Here is a 15,040-nt window from a genome sequence, read left to right as displayed (position 1 = left end):
TATAATTCCAGCTATGTTGGGAGGCTGAGGCATGATAATTGCTTGAACCCAGGAAACACAGGTTGCAGGGAGCCAAGATCGAGCCACTGCACTCCAGCCTGGGTAACAAAGTAAGGCTCTGTCTCAAAAAAAAAAAAAAAAAAAAGAAAAAGAAAAAGAAAAAGAAAAAGAAGTGAAGACCCAAACACCCATAGGAAACGGTCTATTTTTATGCTTAGGTTTGATGAAGAATGGACAACTGTGTAGAAATGTGACTGGACAAAAGGGTATGATCTAATGATAATAGACTGAGATGGAAAACCTGGCAAGACCTGTCTGCTCAGATTCTTCTTGGCCTCTCTCTATAGCATTTCTTTCCCCCAAGTATTGGGCAGGACCCCTCTGGAATGAGCATCTTATGAAATATTTTCAGGCAAGTTAGGTTAGAGAATTTCTTTTTTGATCAGTTCTCAAGCAGAAAAGTAGGCGAAGGTCACAAGGACCTTCTTGCTTCTGAGGCCCTCCCATGCTCTTTCATTTCTTAATACTTTTGGGTAGTGTTTTCTGAGCCCCAACACCATAAACCTAGTAGATCAAAACAACACAAATTTATTATTTTATACCTTTGGAGGTGAGAAGTCTGAACTGGGTCTCACTAAGCTAAAATCAAGGTGTTGGTAGAGCCTCATTTCTTCCGAAGGCTGTAGGGGAAAATCCATTTTCTTGTCTCTCCAGCTTCTAGAGGTTGCTTGTATTCCTTGGTTTGTGGCCTCGTCTTCTATTTTCAAAGCCAGCAGTGTGGTATCTTCATGTCTCTCTCTGACTATGACCTCTCCCTCTGCCCCCCTTTTCTATTTTAAAGGACACTTGTGGTTACACTGAGTCCATCTGGATAAACCAGGACAATTTCCTTATTTTAAAGTCATTAGATTAGCACTGAATTTCATCTACAACCTTCATTCCCCTTTTCCATGTAACATAATGAGAGGTGACAACATGCTAGCAGCCCTAACTCTTGGCGCCTCCTCGGCCTTGGCATCCACTCTGGCAGTGCTTGAGGAGCCCCTCAGCCCGCCATGACACTGTGGGAGCCCCTCTCTGGGCTGGCAGAGGCCAGAGCCAGCTCCCTCTGCTTGCAGGGAGGTGTGGAGGGAGAGGCGCGGGTGGGAACCGGGGCTGCGTGAGGCACTCATGGGTTAGCATGAGTTCTAGGTGGGCATGGGCTCGGTGGGCCCCACACTCGGAGCAGCTGGCACCGCTGGCCCTGGGCAGTGAGGGGCTTAGCACCTGGGCCAGCAGCTGCAGAGGGTGCACAGGGTCCCCCAGCAGTGCTGGCTCGCAGGCACTGTGCTCAAATTCTCCCCAGGCCTCAGCTGCCTCCCCATGGGGCAGGGCTCTGGACCTGCAGCCCACAGTCCTCCATGCCCAAGCCTCCCCCACCGCCTTGGGCTCCTGTAGGGCCCAAGCCTCCCAGACAAGCACCACCCCCTGAACTACGGTGACAGGTCCCATCAATCGCCCAAGGGTTGAGGAGTGCAGGCAGGGCCCCAGACTAGCAGTCAGCTCCGCCTGCGGCCCGGGTGCGGGATCCACTAGGTGAAGTCAGCTGGGCTCCTGAGTCTAGCTGGGACTTGGAGAACCTTTACGTCTAGCCAAGGGATTGTAAATACCCCAATCAGCACCCTGGGTCTAGCTCAAGGTTTGTAAATACACCAGTCAGTGCTCTGTATCTAGCTAACCTAGTGGGGACTTGGAGAACTTTTCTGTCTAGCCCTCTGTGTCTAGCTAAAGGATTGTAAATACACCAATCGTGCTCTGTGTCCAGCTCAAGGTTTGTAAATGCACCAATCAGTGCTCTGTGTCTAGCTAATCTAATGGGGACTTGGAGAACTTTTATGTCTAGCTAGAGGATTGTAAATGCACCAATCAGCACTCTGTGCCTAGCTCAGGGATTGTAAATACACCAATAAGCACCCTGTGTCTAGCTCAAGGTTTGTAAATATACCAATCAGTACTCTATATCTAGTTAACCTAGTGGGGACTTGGAGAACTTTTCTGTCTAGCACTCTGTCTAGCTCAGGGATTGTAAACACACCAATCAGCACTCTGTCAAAATGGACAAATCAGCTCTCTGAAAAATGGACCAATCAGCAGGATGTGGGTGGGGTCAGATAAGGGAATAATAGCAGGTTGCCCGAGCCAGCAGTGCCAACTTGGTTGGGTTCCCTTCCACGCTGTGGAAGCTTTGCTCTTTCACTGTTTACAATAAATCTTGCTGCTGCTTACTGTTTGGATCCATGCCACCTTTATGAGCTGTGACACCGCGAAGGTCTGCAGTTTCACTCCTGAAGTCAGCGAGACCACGAACTCACAGGGAAGAAGGAACAACTCCAGACGCGCTGACTTGAAGAGCTGTAACACTCACTGCAAAGGTCTGCAGCTTCACTTCTGTCAGTGAGACCATGAACCCACCAGAAGGAAGAAGGTCCAGACACATCTGAATGTCTGAAGGAACAAACGCCGGACACACCATCTTTAAGAACTGTAACACTCACCACAGGCGTCAGTGGCTTCATTCTTGAAGTCAGTCAAACCAAGAACCCACCAATTCTGGCCACAATAACATATTAATAGGTTTTGGGAATTAGGACATAGATGTCTTGGGATGTGGGGCTGGAGGGGCACTATTCTGCCTACTGCAGTGTGCGTTCACTGGAATGCTCATTGTTACCTAGTGGAAAACCAGGGAGTTATCTGATTCTAAAGGAATAGTCGCCTTGCTTTGACAAGGCTGTTTACTATTTCCCAGGCCCTGGGCTGAACACTGCATAATCTCTCTTAATATCTGAACTGCTGATAGCCACATGTTACTAAAGAAGAAGCTGAGCCTTAGAACCAGTGAGTCACTTGTTCAAAGTCACATGGTACATCTTCTCTTTCTATGGATTGTAGCCTCACTTGCTGGAGCACCTGTAACAATACGGATTAACAAGAGAAGAGCATACCAACGTATTTATATATCTCATTTGCAAAGGTGCCATATTGTAGCATGTCCTGATCCCCATCACTGTTTTAATCACTTTTTTAGTTGGAGAAACAGGGTGATGCAAATAATTCTTCTCTTTAGAAATACAAATGCATTTTGTCTAATTGGTATATAGTTGATGCATGCCTTGTAGGAAAGACTTTATTTTTATTTTTGAGATGGAGTCTTGTTTGTCGCCCAGGCTGGAGTGAAGTGGCGCAATCTCAGCTCACTGCAACCTCTGCCTCCCGGGCTCAAGCGATTTTCCTGCCTCAGCCTCCTGAGTAGCTGGGACTACAGGTGCCCACCACCACGACCAACAAATTTTCGTATTTTTAGTAGAGACGGTGTCACCATATTGGCCAGGCTGGTCTCAAACTCCTGACCTCAAGTGATCCACCCGCTTCGGCCTCCCAAAGTGCTGGGATTACAGGCGTGAGCCACCACGCCCGGCTGGAAAGATCATTTCAAACGTTAAATTTTATTGTCCTATAGATATTAAATAGTTCTGCATCAATTAGTAAATTCATTCCTGTATTGCTGAGTGCCTATATATGTCTATTCTTCAGATTATTTTTGAATCAGTTTTAACATCTTACTGATTTCTTCATTAATGTATTAAATAAAATATTTGATATGTATTCATTATACATTCAGATGAGTGATTATTTTATTTTTTAAAAAATAAATTTTGGGGCCGGGCGCGGTGGCTCAAGCCTGTAATCGCAGCACTTTGGGAGGCCGAGACGGGTGGATCACAAGGTCAGGAGATCGAGACCATCCTGGCTAACACAGTGAAACCCCGTCTCTACTAAAAAATACAAAAAACTAGCCGGGCGAGCTGGCGGGCGCCTGTGGTCCCAGCTACTCGGGAGGCTGAGGCAGGAGAATGGCGTGAACCCGGGAGGCGGAGCTTGCAGTGAGCTGAGATCAGGCCACTGCACTCCAGCCTGGGCGACAGAGCGAGACTCCGTCTCAAAAAAATAAAATAAAATAAAAAAAATAAATTTTGACATGCTTGAAATTACCTAATAGCCAAGAATTATCTGCCTGAATTATAAACAGAAGTTGATACTCTCTGAAACAGTATTCCCCCAGGTACACTCTATCTAACACAAATTCTGTGGGTGTTAATAAATATTCCCTGAAAGAAGGGTTTCATTTTTAAATAATTTGGGGAAATTTTTTTATTCTTACAGCACTAGTATTTTATGTACAACATTTTAGAAAATTTTATTCTAGGCCAAGTGCAGTGGCTCGCACCTGTAATCCCAGCACTCTAGGAGGCTGAGGCAGGCGAATCACCTGAGGTTAGGAGATTGAGACCAGCCTGGCCAACAAGGTGAAACCCCGTCTCTACTAAAAATGCAAAATTTCACTGGGAGTGGTGGCACTCACCTGTAGTCCCAGCTACTCAGGGATGCTGAAGCAGGAGCATCGCTTGAACCCAAGAGGCAGAGGTTGCAGTGAGCCGAGATCGTGCCAATGCAGTTCAGCCTGGGGGACAGAGTGAGACTCTGTGTCAAAAACAAATAAACAAAAAAAATTTTATTCTAGATTTTTGGATCATTGTAAACTAATGACAAACCATTAGCCAAGACCCACATTCAATTATTGTGCTCATGTCAAAAAAAAATTATTCTATTTCTTTGCCTTAGTTTTCCCACCTTGAAAATGCTCTTGGCTGTCTGGTTGGCTGTAACTAAAGCCTGCTTGCAACCAGTAAGGTTGTAGGTGTATAGGTGTGTCTTAGAACCAAGGGTATCTCTGATTTTCGTTTGGTTTGATTTTTCTAGGTAAGAGATTATGATAGGATCTAGAATATCAAATTATTGATTTATAATGGATCATCAGTGGCCCAAAAGCTCATGTTCATCATTCAAGATTTCACCTTCCTAGTAACAGTGGACCTGGTGACTGGTAGTCAAATGACTCTTTGGTGACTGTGAATCAGAGTAAAGTGAGGTATGCACTTTCTCAGATTAAGCAATAATAACAAAGTATGATGATAATCACTAACACTATTAGATGTTTACTATTTGCCAGGTCCTGGGCTGAACACTGTGCGTAAACTCATTTAATATCTAAACTAGTAATATCTCCATCTTACTAAAGAAGAAGTTGAGCCTTCCAGCCAGTAAGCCACTTGTTCAAACTCGCATGGCACAGGTTGAGCTGTGATTGAGGCCCACACAGTAGTGAGCATTATAATACACAGGCCTATAGTTCTTTGGCTGATTGGGTCCAGATGTAGTTCAGATTTCTGAATTGTTAAGATTTGAGAGAAGTAAACAGTTCATATACTGTACATTAAAACATCCCTAGTGGGAACTCTACCTTTTAACATTCTTAGTAGGAATACGGGCAGCCTCTCATGATTAAACACATTAATATATCTGTCATAAAATATAAAAATACATTAAGATAATAAAGACTATGTCCTCATATTGCAGGTAAACATTGTTGCCAAATGGGTCTCAAAAGAGTTTCCGTTTTCAAAGTTGTTTGAGTTTTAGAACTTCATGTAAAGGATTCTGGACCTGCACTGTTCACTAGGTTTCGTATCTCTCCCTTCCCGGGGTAGTGCTGACAATACTGCTGATTCTTACTCTTACTTTAAGTTTGATGAGCCAAGCCTCCAGACTTCCAGCTCCAGGCTTTCTTGAGTCAGGGTAAAATACATTTGGCCTCTAGGGGGAGCTCCAGACCTCCAGTTTCACATCACTTCACCACTTCCCCACACCCCAATCTACACCCTCAAAAGCAAAGCCCTCCAACCCCAAAGAGGAGTTGTACACCTGGACATGTCAAGAAGGACTTACATTGAGCCACCATACAAAGGCTGCGGTCTCTTTTTCCCAGCATTTTCTTCTCTGGGAGTGTGTCTTCCCTCTGCATACGTGGTACAGTAGATGACCAGAAGCTGGTCATCTGGCTGTGACTCATCCCTCCCCGAGAAAGCAATGGGGTGGGCAATGTCAACAGAACAGTGTCCCACAGTGCTTAAGAATATGCAGGCCAGTCCTCACTTTCCTCGGCAGGCTTTCCTACTGCCCTTCCTTGCCATCAGCGTGGTACAATAGAAAAGTCGGAAGGGCGGTGGCTCACGCCTGTAATCCCAGCACTTTGGGAGGCTGAGGCTGGCAGATCACGAGGTCAAGAGATCAAGACCATCCTGGCCAACATGCTGAAACCCCATCTCTACTAAAAATACAAAAATTAGCTGGGCATGGTGGCGGGAGCCTGTAGTCCCAGGTACTCAGGAAGCTGGGGCAGGAGAATCGCTTGAACCTGGGAGACAGAGGTTGCAGTGAGCCGAGATCAGGCCACTGCACTCTAGCCTGGCGACAGAGCGAGACTCCATCTTAAAAAAAATAAATAAATAAAATAAAGAGCAGTAAAAAAAATTTCTATTGCCATTAAAAAACCATAATTCATGCTGCAGTGGCAAACAAAAACCAGTGCTAGTGTAACCACCCAAGGGGTTCACCTTGCCGGGTGCCTAGATAGAGCTGATTCATCAAGACAGGGAAATTGCAATAGAGAATGAGTAATTTACAGAGCCGGTTGTGTGGGAGACTGGAGTTTTATTATTACCAAATCAATCTCCCTGAGCATTCAGGGAGCAGAGTTTTTAAGGATAACTTGATGGGTCGGGGGAAGCCAGTGAGCCAGGAGTGCTGGTTGACAGGGATGAAATCATAGGGAGTGGAAGCTGTCTTCTTGTGCTGAGTCAGTTCCTGGATGGGGGCCATAGGATCAGATGAGCCAGTTTATTGATCTGGGCGGTGCCAGCTGATCCATCAAGTGCAGGGTCTGCAAAGTATCTCAAGCCCTGATCTTAGGAGCAGTTTGGGGAGGGTCAGATTCTTGTAGCCTCCAGCTTTATGACTCCTAAATTCAGAATTTCTAATCTTGTGGCTAATGTTGGTCTAGTCCCCAGGCAGGAAGGAGGTCTTTGAGAAAGGGCTGTAACCATCTTTTTTTAAAACTATAAACTAAATTTCTCCCAAAGTTAGTTCGTCCTATGCCCAGGAATGAACAAGGACAGCATGGAGGTGAGAAGCAAGATGGAGTCAGTTAAGTTAGATCTCTTTCACTGTCTCAGTCATAATTTTGCAAAGGCGGTTTCAATCGTGCTAATTATTCTCACTATCTACTTATGTGTAGGATGAAAGGAACTATTCCTCGGAGAAACTGATAGCTCTATCTGAAAGGCAGGATGTGGCCTCTAAGAACCCGCTCTTACTTCTAAAAGGACAGTTCCTAAGAGACTGCATCAAGTCTTCAGCTCACAAAGAATTGCTGCTGGTACCATTCAAATTACTCACTCTAGAAAGCCCAAAAATATATTTCCTAAACCTGCTAACTATAACCTTCTACAACAGCAGCATAGACTACCAAAAGCCAAAAATACACGTTTCATTTAAACAGCTTTGAGCTTTGTGAAGCGTTAAGTACTGAACTGCTCATTGCACATGACTCAAAGTGTCTAACTCAGGGGTGTTTGCTGCACACATCAGTCAATGCCATCTCCTGATAAAATTTGACATGCCATTTGCAGCTCTACTAGACATTCTAAATGGCAGGAAAAAAAAGAAGATAACTAAGGTATGAGATTGTTACATGCAGTTGTGAGTAACAGCAAGGGAAAAGCAATAGAACAGAGGTCTCTGGGCAGAAAGTTCCTACCAGAGAAATTCTGCTGGCTTGTTATAATACCTAGGCACAGGGTTAGCTTCCAATGCAAAAGCACAAAATATTAGAAGGAATATTAATATAACCTCTCACTCTATAGAGGAGAAAGCAAAATCTTTCAACTATATCTCAATTTTAGTTGAAGCATTTAGAGGAGTTTTGTGATGGATATACATAAAACCTGCTTTATACAAATTGGTTTTATGGTGTCCTTGGTTGGAGCATCTCTATTACATAAATCGTGAAATGACTGCTTTGGGACAAAATTTCCCCTTTATATTTCTCTAGACTAGGGAACCTGATACAGTGTATGAAGAACTTTTTTCTTCTCCTATTCTCTTTTTTTGGGGGCTGATTTTTTGTTCTTATTGGTAGGTTCAAGGACAACTCTGTACAGAATTTTGAAAATTGAAACTTCAACCAATTTGCAGATATCCTAACCCAGTACTGTGGAAAGTGTGTTCACAGACTACTGACAACTGTTTCTTCTCAGTTCATGACAAGATTCATACCGAAATTGAGAATCGCATTTAGAATGTTGCAATAATTTAAAATCCCTTAAAGCTAATGACAAGAAAAGAGTTGTTTATACTTTGTGTATTCATCCATGAGGAACTGGGAATTTGAAATAACTAGCTGGTTTTTAACCCCAGATATTTTGAGAAGCATCGTTTTAACTTGTGGTCTTTTCAACTGCCCATGCCTTGCTTTTGATCCATAGTTGTATAATGATTGATTCTGACCTTCTGATTAGCAAAGCCCAAAGTACAAAAATCAAGCACAAAGTCCAGTAAAAATAATTCATCAACTAGTACCAGTATAATGTGGTTTGGTTTTTGCCTTGAAAAGCACTATCACATGTTAGCTCATTTAAAGTTTTGCAAACGTATGAGATAGGAAAGATATTACATATATTTTATTGTGATTCAGCTGAGCTCAGAGGCAGTGTGCCCTGTCTGAGATTCCACAGCTAAACTGACAAGCTGGAGAGGGTTAGGAAAGAGTTGAAAGACTATTCACTGGATGAGTGATCACGAAAAAATTGCTTCATTTCTCTGAGGTTCACTTTCCTTATTTGAAGCAAGCAGATAATAATAATTACCCAGCAGATTGAATGCTTGATGAAAGAAACAAATGAGAAAATATGGTAAACATTTAAAAACTTGTATTTGTCCTTATTACGATTTGTTCACTCACATTACAGGTAGAACAACAGTATCTCACAAAAGTAGGTTAGTTTTCCCAGGGCCTGGAACACATACAAAAAAAATGTCAATAAATAGTAGCAGAATGAATGTCTAAATGAATGAGCATGGTTTTTTGTCTGTACTCAATTCTTTCTAATGCACACAGAACTTAACCAAAAGGAATGCAATCTTGACAATTCTGTTCTCTACTAGTATATTACTTAGGATTTCATGGATTGTATTCAACAGTATACACAGTTTTGGATAGTCAACCCAGAGATTTTTCAAACTCATTTTAATTAAAGAACTCTTTTCTCCAAAGTTTTATATAGAGTTTCATTGTTTCAAAACAAATATATATATACACACACAGAGTGTGTATATATATACATACACTATAGATGTTGTATATATACTATATGAGGCATAGTATATATACAACCTCATAGTATATATTATATATACCATATATACATATGAATATATACATACACATGTATATATATGCATATATAAAACATATGTATATATAGTATACACAAGGGATTATTTTTATTGGACTTTGTGCCTCATTTTGTATTTGGTATTGTATCTGTGTGTGTATGTTTGTGTGTGTGTGTGTGTGTTTGTATTTGGTGACAGAAACAGTGTGATCTGGTTCCTGACTCATTCAGCCTCTCCCTGGCCCCAAAATAGCTCCTGAAATGCTTTCTCGGGCCCCTAGGGCTCCATGAAGCACAGTCTAAAAATCACTGTTTTTATTAGTGGACAGCATGAACAAGTGACAGTAGAAACGAGTTTAACCAAAATGACCAGAATTGACAAGAATTAATAGTAAGTTAGAAAAAATAAAGGCAAGCATACAGACTTTCAGAAACATAGGTATCTCTCCTGAAAAATCTCCCAGAAGTAACAGCCATGAGTCAAATATTACATTTACCTTTGAAAGTCCAAACTGTAGTGAGTTATCCATAACCTTCTATGGTTCCACCCAATTTTGTGTTTTGCATGTTTTGAGAGAAATGCAGAATTTCCTGTAGGGTGCTGTGGTTTTCATTGTTTGGTTGATGTTGTGAACATCCAGAGCCAGCTTTCCTCAAGTTCAAAGACAGGAAAACACAAGACACCAATGAAGAAGTTACAAACCTCCTGATACTCTAGTGACCCTGACTTAGAAGGGCCAGGTAGCTGAAAACACTGGCCTGATCAGTCAGAGGAAGTCGAATGAGACCTCTTTAGCGATAAAACTTGAAAGAACATGCTACAGCCTCAGGTCATGTGCTAGACGAGACATTGAAGCTCCCAAAACATCGCCTGGTTACAGCAGTCAGTGCAGCACAGGAAGCTTACGCAGTTGAGGACACTGAAAAGGTAGAGGGCCAAGGGGCCCATCCATAGGTTAAAGTGGGCACATGGTGAACTTTCAAGGTGAGGTGCTTAGTTGTAGCTTTGCTGAGTTCATGGAGAAGACAGGACACGCCATTCATTTATTAAAGTGCCAAAAAGTTGAAAGAATCATGGCTTTGTTTTCCTGACTTTCCTGGTCCCATTCTCTCATCTACATAGCAGATGGACTCCCCTCTGTGCTGACAACCTTAGTATGGTTTGAATTAGCAAATGCTACTCCAAGGTATGCCATTCCATCTGTCTTCACCCACAGATTTTTCTTTTTCTTTTTTTCTTTTTGAGACAGAGTATCACTCTGTCACCCAGGCTGGAGTCCAGCGGTGCCATTTCGGCTCACTGCAACCTCTGCCTCTTGGGTTCAAGGAATTCTCCTACCTCAGTCTCCTGAGTAGCTGGGATTACAGGCACCCACCACCACACCCAGCTGACTTTTGTAGTTTTAGTAGAGATGGGGTTTTGCTATGTTGGCCAGGCTGCTCTCAAACTCCTGACCTCAGGTGATCCACCTGCCTCAGCCTCCCAAAGTGCTGGGATTACAGGCATGAGCCATGGTGCCCAGCCTGATTTCTCTTTTTCCTTAATTGCAGAAGCTCTAATATGTAAGTTGGAGGATTCTTATCTCACTATAAACTTATCTTTTTGAGTCCTGCAGACAACAGAGGAGGTGGGTAGGAGAACAGGGAATGCTTTAAAGAATCAGAGAGGACATCTCTTCAATCTGAGGTAGCAGCTATGTCTGATTTCATTTTTCCACTGCTCCGAATGATCTTCTCTTCAAATCATGTGACTTATGAGATAGTGACAGATAATACAGGAGTTCATGATTGCTGGATGATTTTCCTCTAGAAAGACCTCAGTGCAACTTGCAAGATTTATATCGCTTTCTAGCTGTCAGTTACAAATTCAACAATATACTTTCACAACAGCACTTTAAAGACAGATACCCTCAACATTTCGCAGAATAATTTTGAAATAATATGTTTGAACATCAACTCTGATGCTGGTAAAGGAACCTAGCAGATGTGTCTTTAATTTAAAGCAATAGACTATTTCATTAAAACTCTGGAAAGGGCTGGGGACCACTATTTTCCACTTTACATACAGGTGAAATTTAGGCCCAGTAATGTTAGAGGGTTTGTAAATTCCGTGACTATGCTCCAGTTTTCTAGGTTGCTGACCTTTCACCTGCCCATTAAATTAGGGTTCATTCAAATGGAGTTTTTTTCAGAGGTAAGATCTTTCATAGTTTTTCATACCACAACATTTTCTATCCCTATTTTGAGAATTAAAACAAACAAACAAACAAACAAAAAACAGGTAAAACTTGACATGGGGTAAGAAAATTAAACCACCTTTTGTTATTTTTGGATTTCCAAACCAAGTCTGTGCTGTCCAAAAAAGTACTACCACCTACAATATTAAATTTTAGGGGAAAGACCTTTTTAAATATTAGTTGTCCTTCTAGATTATTCTTCTTTCAACCAGAAGACCTAAAAACTGAATATAGACTTAATGAGGACGTCAGATGCTATTTACCTTAGAGTTGGGAGTGCTAGAATCTTAAAATCATTTCATTTTGATTGCCTCCCTGGGAGAGATGATAGGGAGTGAGAGGGAGGGAGATCTGTAGGTCATACGGTCATAATGAAATGTTCATTTCCATATGCGCAGCCCGAAGATTGAGATGGGAGGAAGTAGTGAATTGCTTGATAGAATATCTTGCAGTTGACGTATTTGTTGGGCAGTTGGTAACCTAAGAGGACGCACATCCAGGTGGGATGAAGAGAAAATTGGTGAAGATGATGTGAGATTTATTTTCATTCTCTCAGGTCAGGAAAAAGGATCCAGGAAGGGAAAAACCATTCAAGTAAAGCAACCTATGTTGCAAATTATGCTACAAACTCCTCATTACACCATGTAAAAAATTTATGTACTTTTGATGAAAGCTTAGGCTTGGCTTGGCATCAAAGGAAGGTGAAAAGTTTGGGATTCCAGTCAACACTTATGCTCCCCTTCTTTGATGCCACAAAGATGGATCACAGTCTCTAAAGCCAAGAAGATGCATTTTGCCAAAACTAACTTATCTTGAACCATGATGGGTATGAAACCTCAAAATTATGATTTTATAATGAGTTTACACAGCCATTATGAAAAATATGATAGTTTTACCTCATAGGCCAGCCAGGGTTTATTCCATTGGATTTCAGTTTGTAATGCAAACATTGTGATCAGGAGTATTTTCACAAGAGACTCAATATTCTTCCTTTTTAAGGCTTTTGAAGTATTCAAATATTACAATTGTCTGTGTCTAGTTACCACAGTGGTTTACGGTCCTGGATTAAATAGGGCAAGGTCAAAAGTTTGATCTCTTTAGGTCAGCTGGCCTTTCTCAGTTCCATGTCACTGCCAGAATGAATAAGAGCTGCCTGGTCCTAAAATATACGTAGTTTTTACCTTCTTATACATGCTGACTACTACGATTAGCCGCATAATCAATGCCCATAATGCTTGCTGGAAGTTTTGTTTACAAATTCATTCAACAAATATTTATTGAGCAATGCATTAGGCATCACCCCACTTTATCTTCAACTGGACAACTCTTCATCTTCCTTTAAAGTCTAAGAAAATATCATTTCCTCTGGGGGGTCTTCCCTAACACTCCTCTCATACAGTCACTGACTAATTAGTTTTCCCGTTCTACACTCCTGAGACACAGTGACTTCTCCTATGTAACACTATTATAATTTTAACAAAATAATCAGCTATTATTTATTTAATGTCAGTTTCTCCTACAATTGGGTGGAGAGATTGAACAGGGCCCTTTCCTTTTATTTATGACACATCTAGCAAAATGTCTGGCATATAAAATATTTTTTTGGATTAGATGAATGAATGAAAGGTTATGATATAAAGACCAAAGACTCAATAGGCATTCTGCCGGGATCAGAGACTGTGAAAATGGTCTAGAAGCTGCTGCTCTAAACCCTGGGGTATATGTGGTTGGGGCAAAGGAGTGGGAGAACAGTACAACAGGAGGAGGAGCAATATGACACAGAAACAGTGAGGAATCTTAGGGAAGACACTAAGGAATATGCTGCTAATTTGCACAGTAGATAAATTTATGAAATTTTACTTTTTTGAGAAATTAATCCGTTTTCCTCTACATACACTATGAATTCTAAGACATGGATGCACACACACACATTTAAAAACTATTTAAGAGTGCATAGGAGAGGCGCAGTGGCTCAGGCCTGTAATCCCAGCACTTTGGGAGGCCAAGGCGGGTGGATCACGAGGTCAGGAGATTGAGACCATCCTGGCTAATACAATGAAATCTCATCTCTACTAAAAATACAAAAAAATTAGCCAGGCGTGGTGGTGGGTGCTTGTAATCCCAGCTACTCGGGAGGCTGAGGCAGGAGAATGGCGTGAACCCGGGAGGGGAAGCCTGCAGTGAGCCGAGATCGCGCCACTGCACTCCAGCCTGGGCGACAGAGCGAAACTCCATCTCCAAAAAAAAAAAGAGTGTGCCTAAAGATTTTCAGATAAAAGAAATATCCAAAAATAGCTCTCTCATAGTCATCATCCCATGCCATAAGTCAAATACTTTACCAAATGTTCTGCAACACAGAGAACTTAGAAACTTCCTGGAATCAGAGATGTGGGAAAGGAAAAATCTCTTATTTCTGGAGAAACACTTAAGGCAATTTTTTAAAAAAGAAATTCATTAAAAGAAGCAGTTTTAAGCAAGTGTTTCTTCTATCTTTTACTTTCTGATTTCTTTCCAAACCAGATGAAAAGTACCAACTGAGAAGCCTAAGTCTGCTGCTTCCAATTTTCTTACATTCGCAATGAGGAGATGCAGTCTCTTTATGAGTTCTGCCCTCCCTATGGTTTTTGCCTTAGTATTCTCCAGGCTTCATGGATTTAAGGCATGTCATAGCTGGCAGTGCCTTATCGATGACCTATTCCAGCTTTATCACTTTGCAGTTGAAGAAAACAGAGGAGTGGAGAGAGTTGTCTACGCTAGTTGCTGGCAACTAGAACCCAGGCCTCTGTACTCCCTGTCTGTCCAGTTATTCTTTCCCTGGACCACACAGTCTCCCAGGATGAGCTGTGTTTGTATGTGTTTTGGAAAAGGGTGGATGAGAGGATGGGACAATGCTCAAGATTTGAGACTGACCAATCACTTATGTGGTTTAGGCCAGAAGGATCCAGACTCCCATGCAACCTAAGGAGCCAAAGGACATAATAATGTTTTAGCATAGAAATGAGAAGACTTGAAATGCTGCCTGATGTCTGCAAAAGAGCTTCTGACATCCTAAAGGAACTCAGATCTGGAATGACTATCCTAAGAAAACAAAAGCGGCAGGGAAAGGATTTGGAATATTAATTTGTTATTTATTGAATTTATAGAATTTGGTCTGCACCAATCCACATTTGGAGAGTATATTTTCTACCATCCTTAAAGTGTATTTTGAGAATATGATCAATAACAGATCAAAGTAATACCAGACAGAAAATTGAATACCGCCCCAGACCTCCTCATCTGTGCATCACTCCCATTTAATTAAATAAAGAAGATGATAAGATATAGAAGCCAGATTAGAAAAGAGACAGCCAGGGCCATTTTCCCACTTCAATGACATGACAAAAGTCTTGTAAAACATGCAAATGAGCGTAGGCCCACCAAACATCACCTAATGAAGATGAGTGTACGTGAAACCACCTAAGCAAAGGTGGC

At 41.8% G+C, this 15,040-nt stretch overlaps 1 long non-coding RNA gene across 1 annotated transcript; it reads right to left on the bottom strand.

The window, feature by feature from the left end:
• Positions 1-574: 574 nt before the first annotated feature.
• On the bottom strand, positions 575-4,550 carry LOC144339415 (uncharacterized). Its single transcript, XR_013414405.1, has 2 exons — positions 4,403-4,550; positions 575-2,484 (listed from the first exon to the last, which is right to left on the bottom strand). It is a non-coding gene; the product is annotated as an uncharacterized LOC144339415 (long non-coding RNA).
• Positions 4,551-15,040: the final 10,490 nt, after the last annotated feature.

This window comes from Macaca mulatta, chromosome 2 (assembly GCF_049350105.2).
Source record: "Macaca mulatta isolate MMU2019108-1 chromosome 2, T2T-MMU8v2.0, whole genome shotgun sequence".
Taxonomy (NCBI): domain Eukaryota; kingdom Metazoa; phylum Chordata; class Mammalia; order Primates; family Cercopithecidae; genus Macaca; species Macaca mulatta.
This window is presented reverse-complemented; position numbering and strand designations above follow the sequence as displayed.